Here is a 23,301-nt window from a genome sequence, read left to right as displayed (position 1 = left end):
ATATCATTGAAGAATACGGATGTTAAAATTCTCAACAAACTTCAAGCTCCTAGTTACCTAAAGTACATTAAAACGTTTATCCACCATGAACGAGATGGATCTATCCCTGGGTTGCAAGATTGGTTTGACATTTGCAATTCAATAAATGTCATAGAACAAATTAAGAAGTGAGGATTAGAGAACCACATGGTCCTCTCAATTGATGAAGAAAAAGCATTGGACAATATCCAGCATCTGTCCCTGAATAAAACGCTGCAAAGTATAGGGATAGAGGGAATATTTGTCAACTTCATAAAATGTTTCTATGAAAAACCCACAGTGAATATCATGCTCAAAGGTTAAAAGCTGATAACGATCACTTTGAAATCAGGAACATGACAAGGATGCCCAATCTCAACACTCTTGTTCAACATAGAATGTGAAGTCCTAGCAACAGCAATCAGACAACAAAGAGAAATCAAAGGTATCCAAATTGGGAATGAAGAAGTCAAACTCTCTCTCCTTACAGATGACATACTTGATATGGAAAACCCAAAAACCACTGCCCCCAAACAACCAGAACTCATAGAGCAATTCAATAATGTGGCAGGATATAAAATCATGATACAGAAATCAGTGGGTTTCTTCCATATTATCAAAGAAAATACAAAAAGGGAAATTAGAGAATCAATTCCATTTACTACAGCACCCAAACCAAAAGATACCTGGGAATAAACCAAACCAAACGGTAAAGGATTTTTACTTGAAGAACTAGAAAACACTCATGAAAGAAATGGTAGAATACCAAAAGACGGAAAACCATTGCATTCTCATGGATCAGAAGAATAAATATTGTTAAAATGTCTATTATGCCTAGAGCAATGGATCCATATAATGCCATTCCAATCAAAATTCCATCGGTATCTTTCAAAGAGCTGTAACAAACACACGCCTAAATTTTGTGTGGAATCAGAAGTGACCCCGTATTGCTAAGAATTGCTGAAAAGAGAAACAAAACTGGAGCACCACGTTGCCTGATTTCAAGGGTTACTATGAAGGTGTGATCACCAAGACAGCATGGGACAGGCATAAAAACAGGCCCGTAGAGCAGTGGAACACAGGAGAGAGATCAGATATGGACCATCAACTCTATGGCCAAATAATCTTCAAGAAAGTAGGAAAAAGTATACAGTGGAAAAAAGGCAGTCTCTTCAATAAATGGTGCAGGGAAAACTGGGAAGCTCTATGTAGAAGAATGAAACTCGACCATCTTCTTACACCTTATACAAAGATAAACACATAATGGATAAAAAAGACCTCAAGGTGAGACAGTAAACCATCAGAATCCCAGAGGAGAACATAGGCAGTATTCTCTTCGATATCAGCCACAGCGACTTCTTTCAAGATATGATTCCAAAGGCAAAGGAAACAAAGGCCAAAATAAACTTCGGGGAGTTCATAAAAATCAGATATTTGCAAATGGCTGTACAGACAAAAGTTTGATTTCCAGGATCTATGAAGAACTTAACTCAACAAACACAAAACAGATAATCATATAAAAAAATGGGCAGAAGATATGAACAGACACTTCTCCAACGAAGACAAACCAATGGCTATCAGACACCTGAAGAATTGTTTATCACCTTGGGCTTTAGGGAGATTCAAATGAAAACCACATTAAGATGTCACCTTGCAGTAGTTAGAATGGTCTAAAATAGCAAGACAGGAAACAACATGTGTGCAAGAGGATGTGGAGAAAGGGGAATCCTCTTACACTGTGGGTGGGAATGCAAGTTGGTGCAGCCTCTTTAGAGAACAGTGTGGAGATTCCTCAAGAAATTAAAAATAGAACTTCCTTATAACCCTGCAATTACAGTCATAGGTATTTACCCCAAAGACACAGTTGGTGTGAAAAGAAGGGCCGTCTGTAACCCAAATTTACAGCAGCAATGGCCACGTTTGCGAACTGTGGAAAGAACCAAGATGCCCTTCAACGGAAGAATGGATAAGGAAGATGTGATCCATATACACTATGGAGTATTATGCCTCCATTCAGAAAGGATGAATACCCAACTTTGGTAGCAACATGGATGGGACTGCAAGAGATTCTGCTGAGTGAAATAAATCAAGCAAAGAGAGTCAATTATCATATGGTTTCACCTCTGTGTGGAGTATAACAAATAGCATGGAGGACAATGGGAGATGGAGAGGAAAAGGGAGTGTGGGGAAATTGGAAGGGGAGGGGAACCATGAGAAACTATGGACTCTGAAAAAGAATCTGAGGGCACCTTTTATTTCTCTTTGTTGTATGATTCTTGTTGCTAGGACATCTAAATACTATGCTGAACAAGAGGGATGAAATTGGGCATCTTGTCTTATTCCTGATCTCAACGGGAATGCTGCAAGCTTTTTCCCATTGAGGATGATATTTGCTGTGGGTCTTTCATATATAGATTTGATGAAGTTCAGGAATGTTCCCTCTATCCCTATACTTTGAAGCATTTTAATCAAATGGAATTTGTCAAATGCTTTTTCTGCATTAATTGAGAGGATCATGTGGTTCTTCTCTCTTCTCATATTAATTTGTTCTATCACATTGATTGATTTGCGAACGTTTAACCATCCTTGTTGGCCAAAGATGAATCCCACCTGGTCATGGTGGATAAACTTTTTAATGTGCTGTTGGATCCTGTTTGCTAGGACCTTGTTGAGAATCTTAGCATCCATATTCATCAGCGATATTGGTCTGAAATTCTCTTTTTCGGTAAGGTCTTTGCCTGAAAACAATATGAGGGGTTTGAAACGGCATGGGGGTGTTATGTTGGGGTACCAGTTGGTGGGTATTGTATCAGGCACAGATTGCATGGAGCATAGGGTGTGGTGAAAAAAATAATGAATACTGTTATGCAGAAAATAAATAAATTTGATTTAAAAAATCTCTACAAGAGTAAAAAAATTATCTGACTCATTGATAGATAGGGGGTGGGATGTTGGGGAAACACGTGGTGGGGAATAGGGCACGGATTGCACGGAGCACTGGGTGTGGTGCTAAAACAATGAATACGGTTACACTGAAAAGAAATGGGAAAAAAACACAAATATATGCCAATAAGCCAGGCAACCTAGGTGAAATGGATGCATTCCTAGAAAACTGTAAAATCACAAAATTGATCCAGGAAGATATGTACAACCTGAATAGACCATTATCCAGTAACAGGTTAAAGCAGTGATCAAAAAACCTCCCAAAAGACAAGACCCTGGGACCTGAAGGATGCCCTAATGAATTCTACCAAACTTTAAGAAAAGTACTTAATACCACTTTTCCTGAAGCCCTTTCCAAAATTTGAAGCAGAAAGAAAAATTCCAGACACTTTTTTTGACTCCAACATTACCCTGATTCACAAACCAGACAAAGACCTCACCAAAAAGGAGAATTTCAAACCAATATCACTGATGAATATGGATGCTAAGATTCTCAACAAGATTCTAGCTCCTAGGAACCTACAGTTTATTAAACGTTTATCCACCATGACCGAGTACGATCTATCCCTGGGTTGCAAGGTTGGTTCAACATTCCCAAATCAATCAATGTCATAGAACCAATTAAGAAGTGAAGAGAGAAGAAGCACATGATCCTCTCAATTGGTGAAGATAAAGCATTGGACAAAATCCAGCATCCGCTCCTGACTAAAATGCTACAAAATATAGGGATAGAGGGAATATTCGTCAACTTCATAAAATCTTTCTATGAAAAACCCATAGTGAATACCATCCTCAAAGGGTAAAAGCTGACAGCCATTGCTTTCAAAGGATGACAAGGATGCCCACTCTCACGAATCTTGTTCAACATAGCATGTGAAGTCCTAGCAACAGCAATCAGACAACAAAGAGAAATAAAGTGTACCCAAATAGGCAACCAAGAAGTCAAACTGTCACTCCTCACAGATGACGTACTTGATATGGGAAACCCAAAAGATTCTGACCTCAAACTACCAGAATGCATAAAGCAATTCAATAATGTGGCAGAATACAAAATCATGGTGCAAAAATCAGTGGCTTTCTTCTACATTATCAATGAAAATATAGAAAGGGAAATTAGAGAATCAATTTCATTTACTAGAGCACCCAAACCATAAGATACCTGGGAAAAAAAAACAACCAAAGAGGTAAAAGATATGTACCCGCGGCACTAGTGAACACTCATGTAAGAAATGGAAGAAAATCAAAAAGCTGGAAAACCATTGCATTCTCATGGATCAGAAGAATAAATATTGTTAAAAAGTCTATAATGCCTAGAGCAATCGATCCATTTAATGCCATTCCAACCAAAATTCCACCGGTATCTTTCAAAGAGCTGGAACAAACACATGCCTAAAATTTGTGTGGAATCAGAAGCGACCCCATATTGTAAGAATTGCTGAAAAAAAAAAAAAAACTAGGAGCAACATGTTGCTTGAGTTCAAGGGTTACTATGAAGCTGTGATCTCCAATACAGCATGGGACGGGCATAAAAACAGACCCATAAACCACTGGAACCCAGTAGAGAGAGCTCAGATATGGGCCATAAACTCTATGGCCAAATAATCTTCAAGAAAGCAGGAAAAAAATATACAGTGGAAAAAAGACAGGCTCTTCAATAACTGTGCAGGGAAAACTGGGCAGCTCTATGTAGAAGAATGAAATTTGACCATCCTCTTACACCATACACAAAGATAAACTCATAATGGATAAAAGACCTCAACATGAGACAGGAATTCATCAGAATCCTAGAGAAGTACATAGGCAGTATTCTCTTCGATATCAGCCACAGTGACTTCTTTCAAGATATGACTCCAAACCAAAGGAAACAAAAGCCAAAATAAACTTCTGGGACTTGTTCAAAACCAAAAGCTTCTGCACTGCATAGGAAACAGTCAAGAAAGCAAAGAGGCAACCCACGGAATGCGATAAGATATTTAATAATTACTGTATAGAAAAAACGTTGATATCCAGGATCTATGAAGAACTCCTCAAACTCAACACACACAAAACAGATAATTATATCAAAAAATGGGCAGAAGATATGAACAGACACTTCTCCAATGAAGACACACAAATGGCTATCAGACACCTGAAAACAATGTTCATCATCACTAGGCATTAGGAAGATTCAAATTAAGACCGTATTAAGATGTCACTTTACAGCAGTTAGAAAAGCCTAAATTAGCAAGAGAGGAAACACCATGTGTTAGAGAGGATGTGGATAAAGGGGTATCCTCTTACACTGTGGATGGTAATGCAAGTTGGTGGAGCCTCTTTAGAAAACAGTGTGGAGATTCCTCAAGAAATTAAAAATAGAACTTTCCTATAACCCTGCAATTACACTCCTACGTATTTACCCCAAAGACACAGATGGCGTGAAAAGAAGGGCCATCTGTAACCCAAATTTATAGCAGCAATGGCTATGGTTGCCAAACTGTGGAAAGAACCAAGATGCCCTTCAACGGAAGAATGGATAAGGAAGATGTGGTCCATATACACTATGGAGTACTATGTCTCCATTCAGAAAGGATGAATACCCAACTTTAGTAGCAACATGGTCGGAACTGGAACTCGCTTCTGGTGCCACACGTCTGCAGGGCTGCCCCCCGCCGGGCCTGGCCCGGCATTGTGAGCTCTCATGCCTGAACCCCGCCAGGAAGCCCTTCGAGAGGCAGGCTGTGGTGAGGCCGATGACTCCTGCTCCTCATTCTGCTGAGGTCCCCTCCCTGCCACTGTCCCATGGGGCCAGGCCCGCCCCAGACCTGGGCTCGAACCCTCGCCTGCTTCACCAGCCTTCTGCTTCGGGGGTCCTGTCCCTCGGGGCCTCCATCTGTGGAACCCTGAGTCCTGCGCCACTACTCCCCCTCCCACCCTGGCACCAATGATGCCTTTCAGCGCTTCGGACAAGCCTCGGAAGGAGAGAAACCTGCGTGACCCCACTGAGGTCAGCCCCATCCTTGGGCACCCCTGTTGCCTGAATAGACAGAGCCGCACAGCCCGCTGCTACCCGTCTCTCATCTCTGCTCCAGTAATGCTCCCCTGCCCCTGCGTATTGGCACTTTTTCCTTTTGGACGCCACCTGCCACGTTTTTTAAGCGACCTTGGCCACTGGGGTCATGGTAGTCCTCAGGGCCTTTCAATTACGGCCAATTCCCACGCACGTCCTCTCCATGTAGACCCCGAGTTGGAGCAGAACCAGCCTGGTCTCTCTTGTAAACCACCTCTACCCTGCCCACAAACCCAGATTCTGCCGCATTGCAGGATCCATTTCCTGAAGTCAACCCTGAAGGGAGCCCTCTCGGCACTAGCAGATCGGTGCAGCCATTCCCCATGTCCATCACCCTAACCGTAAGTCGTGTTTCAAGCTTCCTTTGACAGGGGCCTGCCTTGCAAACTCTCTGGCTTGGGAAACCTGAAGTCACACGGTAGGAGGTTGCCATCCACCTAGCAGGTCACCAGTCTGTTTGGAGATGCACGGGGCCGTCAGAGCCAGTGAAAAATGCCATGTCCCCATGAGTCCTCACCCTCATTCTGCTGCCCCATGGAGCATGATGCGCCACCTGAACACCATCCTCATCTCGGCTCCTCGCGGATCCAACCTCCAGATCAGCTGTTCAGATATGCCACACCCCTACCTCAGCTCTCTTCAGGGACCCCTGTCAGCTCGAGGCAGACCTGGAACTCCCCTGCCTGCCAAAAACTCTGGGTTCCCCTCTCCTTCTTCTCAATGGACATCGGCCCAAGGCTTCCTTGACAAAGAGGGAAGGCTACCTCTTGACTGCTTCACACCTCCTTTCCTCTTCTTCCTTTTTTCTCTCCAATTACCTTTGTACCTGGGTGAACTGTAAGGAACATATCCATGGAACATGAACATGCTCTGATATCTGGAACTTCCTGGCAGGTTTCTGAGGGTGCCTTATGCAAACAGAATCTAGTGGATCATAGCACAGTATGTTTGCTAATGATCATCAAGACAAGAGAGTGAAAATCACTCCATTTTTACCTCCGTCTTCATGAAGTAGAAAACGGTCTTCTTTCCTTCCTTCACTTCCATTCCAATTCCTTTCCATGCAGTGTTCATTCCGAGGCTTCAGGGGTAGGAGTTCAGGATTCCTCGCCTGCACAGGACACCCAGAACTCATCACAATGACTGCCCTCCCTAAGAGCCATCAACCATTGAATCCTTCCCCTCCACACCCCTTCTCTCTAGCTACCTTCGGTTGGTGCTATATGTTGGAGTCTCTTTCCTCACTGACCTATCATTCTCCCCCCACTATGTTCATCTTTTCTTTCTGAAATTCCATAGACGGCAAATGATAGGCTATTGGTCATTTCTTACGATATGGCTTAGCTAAATCCATTCTAGATCCATCCACATCCTCGCAAATGGTAAGATTACATTCTTTCTGAACCTGACTCCTATTCCAGTTAGGATATGTGGGAGATTATATGATATATATATATATATATATATATATATATATATATATATGTCATCAGGGAATGGACATTAGGATGCCCTCCATCGTTTTGCTATGGTTGATAATGCTGGTGTCCATTTCACGGTGCTTGTACCCCATTGGTTGTGCATTTTTGTGCCTTTGAGGGTAATTCTTAGGAGGGCAACTGCTGTTTCCTAGGGTTGTTCTGTTTTTACCATTCAGAGGAACCACCGTGCTCTTTTCCAGAGGGGCTGCAAGAACCTGCATGCCCACCGACAGTGCAGGAGCGTTCCTCCTGATGCAAAACCTTCCCTGCCAGGAATTTTCTAAAGAGGAAATAGAAAACCTGGGGGATAACGTGACTCAGACAGCGTCCGGCAAGCAGCCCCAGAAAATCACCCCAGGGTTCCTGATGCCATGCACTGGGAAGCCATCAGAATGCCTCTATCCAGGGGAATTCCCAAAGAACCCCCTTCTGACTTCACCACCCATGTTACTACAAAGAAAGGATGCCATGGACAACTCTCTAGAAGGTCCACTGAGTGAAAGTAGAAAGTCAGGCTTCCCTTTTCAATCCTCCAAGGCTCCTTGGAATGCTTTTGAATGTTCCCTCTGCCCTCATAGGAACTCTTTGGATAAAAAAGACAAATCCATTAGGATCCATCCCGTTGGACAAAGGAGAATCCATCCTCCAAGCCTCTCTCTGACCACAAACAGCCACCTCCCTCTAGATGTTGGCCATTCCACCACACCCTAGGACCCATGGAATCAACCTTTTTCGAAAAAGGAACTCATTCTACATCCCAAACACACACCGAGTCCATCTCATCTTCCTTTTTGAATCCAAGGGATTATCTAGGAAAGAGATGTTCCAAATATGTCTGGCAGCCAGAAAGAAGCAGAGAAAATGAGATCCCCTGCCAGGTGCTCCCTGCAAGGAAACTCAGGAACACTAGCAACCACCTCCATGGCTAACAGCTATGGTCGTGGGACTTGTTGACACCACTGGAGGTGAAAGAAGACCCAGGATGTTTGGGGTGAAAGAGAACTTTGACCCCCCGTTTTGGCATGGATGTGCCACTGTGCCCCACTGGCCTGCTGTTTTCTCTGAATGCCAACGTCCTGGGACAAGCTGCAGGATGGATTCAGATGCTGATTTCCAGACTTTAGGTCTCGTGGACCCAGAGTGAGGAAGGGTTGTCAGGTGCAGATATCGAGGCACCTCCCACCTAAAGCCTACACACCTGCTCCGATTCCTGGGAGAAGGAGAGACACATGCTTGTTTCTTAAGTGGTCATCCACTTCATTCTCAAGCCGTACCATGCCCTTGCCCTTTTTGGAGAAGCAAATAGAGTCTTCCAAACGGACACTCAACCCCTCGGTTCCAAAGGCACCATGGGTTGAATTGGGTTGCCCTGTCTCCAGTCCCCCACCGGGAGGGCCCTCCTGAACCATCCTGACAGCACATTCCCATCAACGTGGGGCAACGGGTCACAGTGCTGACTGAGTGGGGGCCTGACTTCAGCAATTCTTAGCACCATTCCTGAGTATGGGGAAACAGAGGCTTCAGCTCAACACTCTGTGCAGGAACAACAAGCAGCCGTACCTCACGTTTCCTGCAGCCCCTCACCACTGCTGCTCTCAGAACCAGCAGGCTGCACAGTCAGCTCTTCTGGTGTGTTGGCCACGCCCTCCGCTGCTGCCCCCACTGGGGGCAAGCACATTGCACCCTAATGAGCTCTGAGAACCAGAACTCTCCATCCAGTGGCATGAATTGGTACTGCTGAGCATACCACAGACCCCTAAGGCAGCTCCGAAAAGCATCTGTAGGTCTAAAGCCACATAGACTCTGTTCATGCAGATTGGGACTTCTAGGCCAACCCGCCGAATCCATAGGCCTCCAAAGCAGAACCGGCGAGGGAGAAGCCTCCATTTCCTAGGCCTGTGGTGATCCCCTCCTTGGCCCTGTCCCATGGATCCGGTCCAGCCTCAAGCAATCTATCCTTTTAATGCCATTATGATTAAATTCCACCAGTATATTTCAAAGAGCTGGAGCAAACACAAGCCAAAAATTGGTGTGGAATCCGAAGAGACCCCGTATTGCTAAGAAAATGCCAAAAAGAAATACATAACTGGGAGCATCACGTTGCCAGATTTCAAGGGTTACTACAAAGCTGTGATCACCAAGACAGCATGAGACTGTCATAAAAACAGACCCTTAGGCCAGTGGAACAGAGTAGAGAGCTCATATATGGACAAACAAATCTAAAGTCAAATAATTTTCCAACAAAGCAGGAAAAAATATACAGAGGAAAACAGACAGTCTCTTCAATAAATGGTGCTGTGAAAATTGGGACAGATATGTGTAGATGAATGAAACTTGACCATTCTCTCAGACCATACACAAAGAGAAATTCATAATGGATAAAAGACCTCAACATGATTCAGGAATCCATCAGAATCTTGGAGAACATACTCAGTAACCTCTTCAACATTGCCCACAACAACTTCTTTTGAGATATGTCTCCAAAGGCAAAGGAAACACAAGCGAAGATGAACTTTTGGGAATTCCTCAAGATCGAAAGCTTATGAACAGCAATGGAAACAGTCAACAAAACAAAGGGGCAACCCACAGAATTCGAGTAAATATTTGCAAATGACAGGACAGACAAAAGGCTGATATCCAGGATCTATAAAAAACACCTCAAACTCAACACACACACAACAGATAATCATATCAAAAAATGGGCAGAAGATATGAAAAGACACTTCTCCAACCAAGACATACAAATGGCTATCAGACACATGAAAAAATGCTCACCTTCACTAGCCATTAGGGAGATGCAAACTAAAACGACCTTGAGATAGCACCTGACACCAGTTAGAATGCCAAAAATTGCAAGACTGAAAACAACATGTGTTGGAGAAGATGTGGAGAAAGGGGAATACTCTTACACTTTTGATGGGAATGCAAGTTGGTGCAGCCTATTTGAAGAACAGTGTGGAGATTTCTCAAGAAATTAAAAATACAACTTCCCTATAACCCTGCAATTACACTCCTAGGTATTTAGGCCAGAGATGCAGTTGGAGTGAAAAGAAGGGTCATCTGTAACCCAATGTTTTGAGCAGCAATGGCCACGGTTGACAAACTGTGGAAAGAACCAAGATGCCCTTCAAAGGAAGAATGGATAAGGAAGATGTGGTCCATATACACTATTGAGTATTATGCCTCCATTCAGAAATGATGAATACCCAACTTTGGTAGCAACATGGACGGGACTGGAAGAGATTCTGCTGAGTGAAATAAATCAAGAAGAGAGAGGCAGGGGAGTAGTCAAGATGGCGGAGAAGTAGCAGGCTGAGACTACATAAGCTAGCAGGAGATCAGCTAGATAGCTTATCTAAAGATTGCAAACACCTGCAAATCCATCGGCAGATTGAAGAGAAGAACACCAATTCTGGAAACAGAAAAACAACCACTTTCTGAAAGGTAGGACCGGCGGAGAAGTGAATCCAAAACGACGGGGAGATAGACCCCGGGGGGGAGGGGCCGGCTCCTGGCAAGCGGCGGAGCAATGGAGCACAAAATCAGGACTTTTAAAAGTCTGTTCCACTGAGGAACATAGCTCCAGAGGCTAAATTGGGGTGAAGTCCATGTGGGGTCAGCGTGGCCTCAGGTCCGCAGGGTCACAGAAGGATCGGGGGTGTCTGAGTGTCGCAAGGCTTACAGGTATTGGAATGGGAAAACCAGCTACAGAGACAGAGCTGACAGTAAGATCACAGCTTGGAGATACCTTGAACCGGTTGCAGGCTCGGTGAGTGCGGCCGGAGGTTAGGCAGATGGGAGTAAATCTAACCAAGTTGAAATAAAAAAAGCTATTAATGCGGTGCAATAAAAAATGGAGGCTCTCACTGCTAGGATAAATGAGGCAGAAGAAAGAATTAGTGATATAGAAGACCAAATGACAGAGAATAAAGAAGCTGAGCAAAAGAGGGACAAACAGCTACTGGACTATGAGGGGAGAATTCGAGAGATAAGTGACACCATAAGACGAAACAACATTAGAATAATTGGGATTCCAAAAGAAGAAGAAAGAGAGAGGGGAGCAGAAGGTATACTGGAGAGAATTATTGGGGAGAATTTCCACAATATGGCAAAGAGAATGAGATCAAAATTAAGGAGGTTCAGAGAACGCCCCATAAAATCAATAAGAATAGGCCCACACCCCATCACCTAATAGTAAAATTTACGAGTCTTAGTGACAAAGAGAAAATCCTGAAAGCAGAACGGGAAAAGAAGTCTGTAAAATACAATGGTAAAAATATTAGATTGGCAGCTGACTTATCCACAGAGACCTGGCAGGCCAGAAGGAGCTGGCATGATATTTTCAGAGCACTAAATGAGAAAAACATGCAGCCAAGAATACTATATCCAGCTAGGCTATCATTGAAAATAGAAGGAGAGATTAAAAGCTTCCAGGACAAACAAAAACTGAAAGAATTTGCAAACACCAAAGCAGCTCTACAGGAAATACTGAAAGGGGTCCTCTAAGCAAAGAGAGAGCCTACAAGTGGTAGAGCAGAAAGGAACAGAGACCATATACAGTAACAGTCACCTTACAGGCAATACAATGGCACTAAATTCATATCTCTCAATAGTTACCCTGAATGTTAATGGGCTAAATGCCCCTGGCAAAAGACACAGGGTATCAGAATGGATAAGAAAACAAAACCCATCTATATGTTGCCTCCAAGAAACTCATTTTAAGACCGAAGACACCTCCAGATTTAAAGTGAGGGGGTGGAAAACAATTTACCATGCTAATGGACATCAGAAGAAAGCAGGAGTGGCAATCCTTATATCAGATCAATTAGATTTTAAGCCAAAGACTATAATAAGAGACGAGGAAGGACACTATATCATACTCAAAGGGTCTGTCCAACAAGAAGATCTAACAATTTTAAATATCTATGCCTACAACGTGGGAGCAGCCAACTATATAAACCAATTAATAACAAAATCAAAGAAACACATCAACAATAATAAAATAATAGTAGGGGACTTTAACACTCACCTCACTGCAATGGACAGATCATCCAAGCAAAAGATCAGCAAGAGAATAAAGGCCTTAAATGACACTGGACTAGATGGACATCACAGATATATTCAGAACATTTCATCCCAAAGCAACAGAATACACATTCTTCTCTAGAGCACATAGAACATTCTCCAGAATAGATCACATCCTCGGTCCTAAATCAGGACTCAACCGGTATCAAAAGATTGGGATCATTCCCTACATATTCTCAGACTAAAATTCTCTGAAGCTAGAACTCAACCACAAGAGGAAGTTTGGAAAGATCCCAAATACATGGAGACTAAACAGCATCCTTCTAAAGAATGTATGGTCAACTGGGAAATTAAAGAAGAATTAAAAAAAATCATGGAAACAAATGATAATGAAAATACAATGGTTCAAAATCTGTGGGACACAACAAAGGCAGTCCTGAGAGGAAAATATGTAGCAGTACAAGCCTTTCTCAAGAAACAAGAAAGGTCTCAGGTACACAACCTAACCCTACACCTAAAGGAGCTGGAGAAAGAACAAGAAGGAAACCCTAAGCACAGCAGGAGAAAGGAAATCATAAAGATCAGAGCACAAATCAATGAAAGAAAGTAAAAAAAAAAAAATAGAGCAAATCAATGAAACTAGGAGCTGGTTCTTTGAAAGAATTAATAAAATTGATAAACCCCTGGCCAGACTTATCAAAAAGAAAAGAGAAAGGACCCAAATAAATAAAATCTTGAATGAAAGAGGAGAGATCACAAATAACACCAAAGAAATACAAACTATTATAAGAACATACTATGATCAACTCTACCCCAACCAATTTGACAATCTGGAAGAAATGGATGCATTCCTAGAAACATATAAACTACCAAACTGAACCAGGAAGAAATAGAAAGCATGAACAGACCCATAACCAGTAAAGAGATTGAAACAGTCATTAAGAATCTCCAAACAAACAAAAAGCCCAGGGCCAGACGGCTTCCCGGGGGAATTCTACCAAACATTTAAAGAAGAACTAATTCCTGTTCTGAAACTGCTCCAAAAACTAGAAACGGAAGGAAAACTTCCAAAACTCATTTTATGAGGCGAGCATCACCTTGATCCCAAAACCAGACAAGGATCCCATCAAAAAAGAGAGCTATAGACCAATATCCTTGATGAACACAGATGTGAAAATTCTCACCGAAATACTAGCCAATAGGATTCAACAGTACATTAAAAGGATTGTTCACCACAACCAAGTGGGATTTATTCCACGGCTGCAATGTTGGTTCAACATCTGCAAATCTATCAATGTGATACAACACATCAATAAAAGAAAGAACAAGAGCTATATGATACTCTCAATAGATGCTGAAAAAGCATTTGACAAAGTACAGCATCCCTTCCTGATCAAAACTCTTCAAAGTGTAGGGGGATAGAGGGCACATACCTCAATATCATCAAAGCCATCTATGAAAAACCCAACGCAAATATCATTCTCAATGGAGAAAAACTGAAAGCTTTTCTGCTAAGTTCAGGAACACGGCACAGATGTCCATTATCACCACTGCTATTCAACATAGTACTAGAAGTCCTACCCTCAGAAATCAGACAACAAAAGAAAATTAAAGGCATCCAAACCTGCAAAGAAGAAGTCAAACTATCACTCTTTGCAGTTGTTATGATACTGTATGTGGAAAACCCAAAGACTCCACTCCAAAACTGCTAGAACGTGTACAGGAATTCAGTAAAGTGTCAGGATATAAAATCAATGCACAGAAATCAGTTGCATTTCTCTACACCAACAACAACAAGACAGAAGAAAGAGAAATTAAGGAGTCAATCCCATTTACAATTGCACCCCAAACCATAAGATACCTAGGAATAAACTAACCAAAGAGGCACAGAATCTATACTCAGAAAACTATAAAGTACTCATGAAAGAAATTGAGTAAGACACAAAGAAATGGAAAAATGTTCCATGCTTCTGGATCGGAAGAATAAATATTGTGAAAATGTCAATGCTACCTAAAGCAATCTACACATTTAATGCAATTCCTATCAAAGTACCATCCACCTTTTTCAAAGAAATGGAATAAATAATTCTAAAATTTATATGGAACCAGAAAAGACCTCAAATAGCCAAAGGAATATTGAAAAAGAAAGCCAAAGTTGGTGGCATCACAATTCTGGACTTCAAGCTCTATTACAAAGCTGTCATAATCAAGACAGCTTGGTACTGGCACAAAAACAGACACATAAATCAATGGAAGAGAATAGAGAGCCCAGAAATAGAACCTCAACTCTATGGTCAACTAATCTTCGACAAAGCAGGGAAGAATTTACAATGGAAAATAGACAGCCTCTTCAATAAATGCTGTTGGGAAAATTGGACAGCCACATGCAGAAAAATGAAATTGGACCATTTCCTTACACCACACACGAAAATAGACTCAAAATGGATGAAGGACCTTAAAGTGAGAAAGGAATCCTTCAAAATTCTTGAGGAGAACACAGGCAGCAACCTCTTCGACCTCAGCCGCAGCAACATCTTCCTAGGAACATCGCCAAAGGCAAGGGAAGCAAGGGCAAAAATGAACTATTGGGATTTCATCAAGATCAAAAGCTTTTGCACAGCAAAGGAAACAGTTCACAAAATCAAAAGACAACTGACAGAATGGGAGAAGATATTTGCAAACGACATATCAGATAAAGGACTAGTGTCCAGAATCTATAAAGAACTTAGCACATTCAACACCCAAAGAACAAATAATCCAATCAAGAAATGGGCAGAGGACATGAACAGACATTTCTGCAAAGAAGACATCCAGATGGCCAACAGACACATGAAAAAGTGCTCCATATCACTCGGCATCAGGGAAATACAAATCAAAACCACAATGCGATATCACCTCACACCAGTCAGAATGGCTAAAATCAACAAGTCAGGAAATGATAGATGCTGGCGAATATGCAGAGAAAGGGGAACCCTCCTACACTGTTGGTGGGAATGCAAGCTGGTTCAACCACTCTGGAAAACAGCATGGAGGTTCCTCAAAATGTTGAAAATAGAACTGCCCTATGACCCAGCAATTGCACTATTGGGTATTTACCCTAAAGATACAAACGTAGTGATCCAAAGGGGCATGTGCACCTGAATGTTTATAGCAGCAGTGTCCACAATAGCCAAACTATGGAAAGAACCTAGATGTCCATCAACAGATGAATGGATCAAGAAGATGTGGTATATATACACAATGGAATACTATTCAGCAATCAAAAGAAATGAAATCTTGCCATTTGCGACAACATTGATGGAACTAGAGTGTATCATGCTTAGCCAAATAATTCAAGCAGAGAAAGACAACTATCATATGATCTCCCTGATATGAGGAAGTGGTGATGCAACATGGGGGCTTAAGTGGGTAGGAGAAGAATAAATGAAAGAAGATGGGATTGGGAGGGAGACAAACCATAAGTGACTCTTAATCTCACAAAACAAACTGAGGGTTGCTGGGAGGAAGGAGGGTCGGAAGAAGGGGGATGGGGTTATGGACATTGGGAAGGGTATGTGCTTTGGTGAGTGCTGTGAAGGGTGTAAACCTGGCGATTCACAGACCTGTACCCCTGGGGATAAAAATTTATGTTTATAAAAAATAAAAAATTTAAAAAAAAAGAAAAAATGAAGTGAGAGGCAATTATATGGTTTCACTTATATCAGGAGTGTTACAAATAGCATCAAGGACAAGGGGAGATGGAGATGAGAAGGGAGTGGAGGGAAAATGGAAGGGGAAGGAAAAATGAGAGACAATGGACTCTGAAAATGAATCTGAGGGCTTCGAATAGGCAGGGGTGGGAGGTTGGGGAAACACGTGGTGGGTAATAAAGAGGGCACGGATTGCATGGAGGACTCGGTGTGGTTCTAAAACAATGAATATGGTTACACTGAAAAGAAATTCGAAAAAAAAAAATAAAAAAAATATATGCCAATAAGCTAATCAACCCAGGTGAAATGGATGCATTCCTAGAAAACTGTAGAATCCCCAAATTGAACCAGGAAGAAATGGACAACCTGAATGGACCGTTATCCAGTAACGAGATTAAAGCAGTGATCAAAAACCTCCCAAAAGACAAGACCCTGTGACCAGAAGGATTCCCTAGCGAATTCCACCAAACATTAAGAAAAGAATTAACACCTCTTATCCACAAACTCTTTCAAAAATTTGTAGAAGAAGGAAAACGTCCAGGCACTTTTTATGTAGCCAGCATTATCCTGATTCACAAACCAGGCAAAGATGTCACCAAAAAGGAAAATTTCAAACTAGTATCACTGATGAATATGGATGCTAACGTTCTCAGCAAGATTCTAGCTCCTAGGAACCTACAGCACATTAAACAGTCATTCCACCAAGACCGATTAGGATCTATCCCTGGGTTGCAAGGTTGATTTGCAAATCAATCAATGTCATAGAACCAATTAAGAAGTGAAGACAGAAAAACCACATGGTCCTCTCAATTGGTGAAGAAAAAGCATTTGACAAAATCCACTCCTGACTAAAATGCTGCAAAGTATAGGGATAGAGGGAGTATTCGTCAACTTCATAAATTCTTTCTGTGAAAATCCCACAGGGAATACCAACCTCAAAGGGTAAAATCTGACAGCCTTCACTTTGAAATAAGGAACATAACAAGGATGCTCACTCTCACCACTCTTGTCAACATGGGATGTGAAGTCCTAGCATCTGCAATCAGACAACAAAGAGAAATAAAAGGTATCATATTGGCAACGAAGAAGTCAAACTCTCTTTCCTCACAGATGACATACTTGATATGGAAAACCTAAAAGACTCCGTGCCAAAACTACCAGAACTCTTACAGCAATTCAATAATGTGGCAGGATACAAAATCTTGACACAGAAATCAGTGGCTTTCTTCTATATTATCAATGAAAATACAGAAAGGGAAATTAGAGAATCAATTCCATTTACTACAGCACCCAAATCATAAAATACCTGGGATAAAAACAAACCAAAGAGGTAAAGGATTTGTACTTGAGATACTAGAAAAAACACTCATGAAAGAAATGCAATAAAAACCAAAAGACAGAAAACCATTGCATTCTCATTGATCAGAAGAATAAATATTGTTAAAATGTTTATACGCTTAGAGCAATTGGTCCATTTAATGCCATTGCAATCAAAATTCCACCAGTACCTTTCAAAGAGCTGGAACAAACACACACCTAAAATTTTTGTGGAATCAGAAGCGACCCCGTATTGCTAAGAATTGCTGAAAAGAGAAACAAAACTGGGAGCGCCACGTTGCCTGATTTCAAGGCTTACTATGAAGCTATGATCACCAAGAAAGCACGGGACTGGCATAAAAACAGACCCATAGACCAGTGGAACACAGTAGAGAGCTCAGATATGGACCATTGACTCTAGGGTCAAATAATCTTCAAGAAAGCAGGAAAAAATATACAGTGGAAAGAAGGCAGTCTGTTCAATAACAGGTGCAGGGAAAACTGGGCAGCTCTATGTAGAAGAATGAAACTCGACCATCCTCTTACACCATACACAAAGATAAACTCATAATGGATAAAAGACCTCAACTTGAGATAGGAATCCATCAGAATCCTAGAGGAGAATATAGGCAGTAATCTCTTCGATATCTGCCACAGCGACTACTTTCAAGATATGTCTCCAAAGGTAAAGGAAACAAAAGCCAAAATAAACTTCGGGGACTTCATCAAAATCAGATATTTGCAAATGACAGGACAGACAAAAGGTGATATCCAGGATCTAGGAAGAACTCCTCAAACTCAACACACACAAAACAGATAATCATATCAAAAATTGGGCAGAAGATATGAACAGACACTTCTCCAATGAAGACATACAAATGGCTATCATACACCTGAATAAATGTTCATCATCACTAGGCATCATGGAGATTCAATTAAAAACACATTAAGATATCACCTTACACCAGTTAGGATGGCCTAAATTAGCAAGACGGGAAACAACATGTGTGGGAGAGGATGTGGAGAAAGGGGAATCCTCTTACACGGTGGGTGGGAATGCAAGTTGGTGCAGCCTCTTTGGAGAAAAGTGTGGATATCCTCAAGAAATTAAAAATAGAACTTCAATTAAAAATAGAACTGCAATTACACTCCTAGGTATTTACCCCCATGATACAGATGGAGTGAATAGAAGGGTCATCAGGAACCTAATGTTTAGAGCATCAATGGCCACGGTTGCCAAATTGTGGAAAGAACCAAGATGCCCTTCAACGGATAAGGAAGATGTGGTCCATATACAATATGGAGTATTATGCCTCCATTCAGAAAGGATGAATACCCAACTTTGGTAGAAACATGGATGGGACTGGAAGAGATTCTGCTGAGTGAAATAAATCAAGCATAGAGAGTCAATTATCATATGGTTTCACTTCTGTGTGGTGTATAACAAATAGCATGGAGGACCAGGGGATAAGGAGAGGAGAAGGGAGTGGAGAGAAATTGGAAGGGGAGGGAAACCATGAGAGACTATGGACTCTGAAAAAGAATCTGAGGGCATTGAAAGAGCAGGGGTGGGAGGTTGGGGAAGCACGTGGTGGGTAATAGAGAGGGCACAGATTGCATGGAGCACTAGCTGTGGTGCTAAAACAATGAAAATGGTTACACTGAAAAGAAATTGGGAAAAAAAAAAACTATATGTGAATAAGCTAAGCAACCTAGGTGAAATGGATGCATACCTCAAAAACTGTAAAATCCCAACATTGAACCAGGAAGAAATGTACAAGCTGAATAGACCATTATCCAGTAACAAGATTAAAGCAGTTATCGAAAACCTCCCAAAAGACAAGACCCCATGACCTGAAGGATGTCCTAGCGAATCCTACCAAACTTTTTTTTTTTAATTTTTAATTTTTTATAAACATATATTTTTATCCCCAGGGGTACAGGTCTGTGAATCACCAGGTTTACACACTTCACAGCACTCAACAAAGCACATACCCTCCCCAATGTCCATAATCCCACCCCCTTCTCCCTAACCCCCTCCCCCCAGCAACCCTCAGTTTGTTTTGTGAGATTAAGAGTCACTTATGGTTTGTCTCCCTCCCAATCCCATCTTCTTTCATTTATTCTTCTCCTACCCACTTAAGCCCCCATGTTGCATCACCACTTCCTCATATCAGGGAGATCATATGATAGTTGTCTTTCTCTGCTTGACTTATTTCGCTAAACATGATACGCTCTAGTTCCATCCATGTTGTCGCAAATGGCAAGATTTCATTTCTCTTGATGGCTGCATAGTATTCCATTGTGTATATATACCACATCTTCTTGATCCATTCATCTGTGGATGGACATCTAGGTTCTTTCCATAGTTTGGCTATTGTAGACATTGCTGCTATAAACATTCGGGTGCATGTGCCCCTTTGGATCACTACATTTGTATCTTTAGGGTAAATACCCAATAGTGCAATTGCTGGGTCATAGGGCAGTTCTATTTTCAACATTTTGAGGAACCTCCATGCTGTTTTCCAGAGTGGTTGCACCAGCTTGCATTCCCACCAACAGTGTAGGAGGGTTCCCCTTTCTCCGCATCCTCGCCAGCATCTGTCATTTCCTGACTTGTTGATTTTAGCCATTCTGACTGGTGTGAGGTGATATCTCATTGTGGTTTTGATTTGTATTTCCCTGATGCCGAGTGATATGGAGCACTTTTTCATGTGTCTGTTGGCCATCTGGATGTCTTCTTTGCAGAAATGTCTGTTCATGTCCTCTGCCCATTTCTTGATTGGATTATTTGTTCTTTGGGTGTTGAGTTTGCTAAGTTCTTTATAGATTCTGGACACTAGTCCTTTATCTGATATGTCGTTTGCAAATATCTTCTCCCATTCTGTCAGTTGTCTTTTGATTTTGTGAACTGTTTCCTTTGCTGTGCAAAAGCTTTTGATCTTGATGAAATCCCAATAGTTCATTTTTTCCTTTGCTTCCCTTGCCTTTTGCGTTGTTCCTAGGAAGATGTTGCTGCGGCAGAGGTCGAAGTGGTTGCTGCCTGTGTTCTCCTCAAGGATTTTGATGGATTCCTTTCGCACATTGAGGTCCTTCATCCATTTTGAGTCTATTTTTGTGTGTGGTGTAAGGAAATGGTCCAATTTCATTTTTCTGCATGTGGCTGTCCAATTTTCCCAGCACCATTTATTGAAGAGGCTGTCTTTTTTCCATTGGACATTCTTTCCTGCTTTGTCGAAGATTAGTTGACCATAGAGTTGAGGGTCTATTTCTGGGCTCTCTATTCTGTTCCATTGATCTATGTGTCTGTTTTTGTGCCAGTACCATGCTGTCTTGATGATGACAGCTTTGTAATAGAGCTTGAAATCCGGAATTGTGATGCCACCAACGTTGGCTTTCTTTTTCAATATCCCTTTGGCTATTCGAGGTCTTTTCTGGTTCCATATAAATTTTAGCATTATTTGTTCCATTTCTTTGAAAAAGATGGATGGTACTTTGATAGGAATTGCATTAAATGTGTAGATTGCTTTAGGTAGCATAGACATTTTCACAATATTTATTCTTCCAATCCAGGAGCACGGAACATTTTTCCATTTCTTTGTGTCTTCCTCAATTTCTTTCATGAGTACTTTATAGTTTTCTGAGTATAGATTCTGTGCCTCTTTGGTTAGGTTTATTCCTAGGTATCTTATGGTTTTGGATGCAATTGTAAATGGGATTGACTCCTTAATATCTCTTTCTTCTGTCTTGCTGTTGGTGTAGAGAAATGCAACTGATTTCTGTGCATTGGTTTTATATCCTGACACTTTACTGAATTCCTGTATAAGTTCTAGCAGTTTTCGAGTGGAGTCTTTTGGGTTTTCCACATAGAGTATCATATCATTTGCGAAGAGTGAAAATTTGACTTCTTCTTTGCCGATTTGGATGCCTTTAATTTCCTTTTGTTGTCTGATTGCTGAGGCTAGGACCTCTAGTACAATGTTGAATAGCAGTGGTGATAATGGACATCCCTGCCGTGTTCCTGACCTTAGCGGAAAAGCTTTCAGTTTTTCTCCATTGAGAATGATATTTGCAGTGGGTTTTTCATAGATGGCTTTGATGATATTGACGTATGTGCCCTCTATCCCTACACTTTGAAGAGCTTTGATCAGGAAGGGATGCTGTACTTTGTCAAATGCTTTTTCAGCATCTATTGAGAGTATCATATGGTTCTTGTTCTTTCTTTTATTGATGTGTTGTATCACATTGACTGATTTGCGGATGTTGAACCAACCTTGCAGCCCTGGAATAAATCCCACCTGGTCGTGGTGAATGATCTTTTTAATGTACTGTTGAATCCTATTGGCTAGTATTTTGTTGAGTATTTTCGCATCTGTGTTCATCAAGGATATCGGTCTATAGCTCTCTCTTTTGGTGGGATCCTTGTCTGGTTTTGGGATCAAGGTGATGCTGGCCTCATAAAATGAGTTTGGAAGTTTTCCTTCTTTTCTATTTTTTGGAACAGTTTCAGGAGAATAGGAATTAGTTCTTCTTTAAATGTTTGGTAGAATTCCCCCGGGAAGCCGTCTGGCCCTGGGCTTTTGTTTGTTTGGAGATTTTTAATGACTGTTTCAATCTCCTTACTGGTTATGGGTCTGTTTAGGCTTTCTATTTCTTCCTGGTTCAGTTGTGGTAGTTTATGTTTCTAGGAATGCATCCATTTCTTCCAGATTGTCAAATTTATAGCCGTAGAGTTGCTCATAGTATGTTCTTATAATAGTTTGTATTTCTTTGGTGTTAGTTGTGATCTCTCCTCTTTCATTCATGATTTTATTTATTTGGGTCCTTTCTCTTTTCTTTTTGATAAGTCTGGCCAGGGGTTTATCAATTTTATTAATTCTTTCAAAGAACCAGCTCCTAGTTTCGTTGATTTGTTCTATTGTTTTTTTGGTTTCTATTTCATTGATTTCTGCTCTGATCTTTATGATTTCTCTTCTCCTGCTGGGCTTAGGGTTTCTTTCTTGTTCTTTCTCCAGCTCCTTTAGGTGTAGGGTTAGGTTGTGTACCTGAGACCTTTCTTGTTTCTTGAGAAAGGCTTGTACCGCTATATATTTTCCTCTCAGGACTGCCTTTGTTGTGTCCCACAGATTTTGAACCGTTGTATTTTCATTATTATTTGTTTCCATGATTTTTTTCAATTCTTCTTTAATTTCCCGGTTGACCCATTCATTCTTTAGAAGGATACTATTTAGTCTCCATGTATTTGGGTTCTTTCCAAACTTCCTTTTGTGGTTGAGTTCTAGCTTTAGAGCATTGTGGTCTGAAAATATGCAGGGAATGATCCCAATCTTTTGATACCGGTTGAGTCCTGATTTAGGACCGAGGATGTGATCTATTCTGGAGAATGTTCCATGTGCCCTAGAGAAGAATGTGTATTCTGTTGCTTTGGGATGAAATATTCTGAATATATCTGTGATGTCCATCTGGTCCAGTGTGTCATTTAAGGCCTTTATTTCCTTGCTGATCTTTTGCTTGGATGACCTGTCCATTTCAGTGAGGGGAGTGTTAAAGTCCCCTACTATTATTGTATTATTGTTGATGTGTTTCTTTGATTTTGTTATTAATTGGTTTATATAGTTGTTGGCTGCTCCAACGTTGGGGGCATAGATATTTAAAATTGTTAGATCTCCTTGTTGAACAGACCCTTTGAGTATGATATAGTGTCCTTCCTCATCTCTTATTATAGTCTTTGGCTTAAAATCTAATTGATCTGATATAAGGATTGCCACTCCTGCTTTCTTCT

The sequence above is a fragment of the Mustela putorius genome, unplaced genomic scaffold, assembly GCF_011764305.1.
Source record: "Mustela putorius furo isolate JIRA1106 unplaced genomic scaffold, ASM1176430v1.1 tig00004035_pilon_pilon_pilon, whole genome shotgun sequence".
NCBI lineage: Eukaryota > Metazoa > Chordata > Mammalia > Carnivora > Mustelidae > Mustela > Mustela putorius.
The sequence above is the reverse complement of the archived record's forward strand: the minus strand, read 5'-3'. Positions refer to the sequence as shown.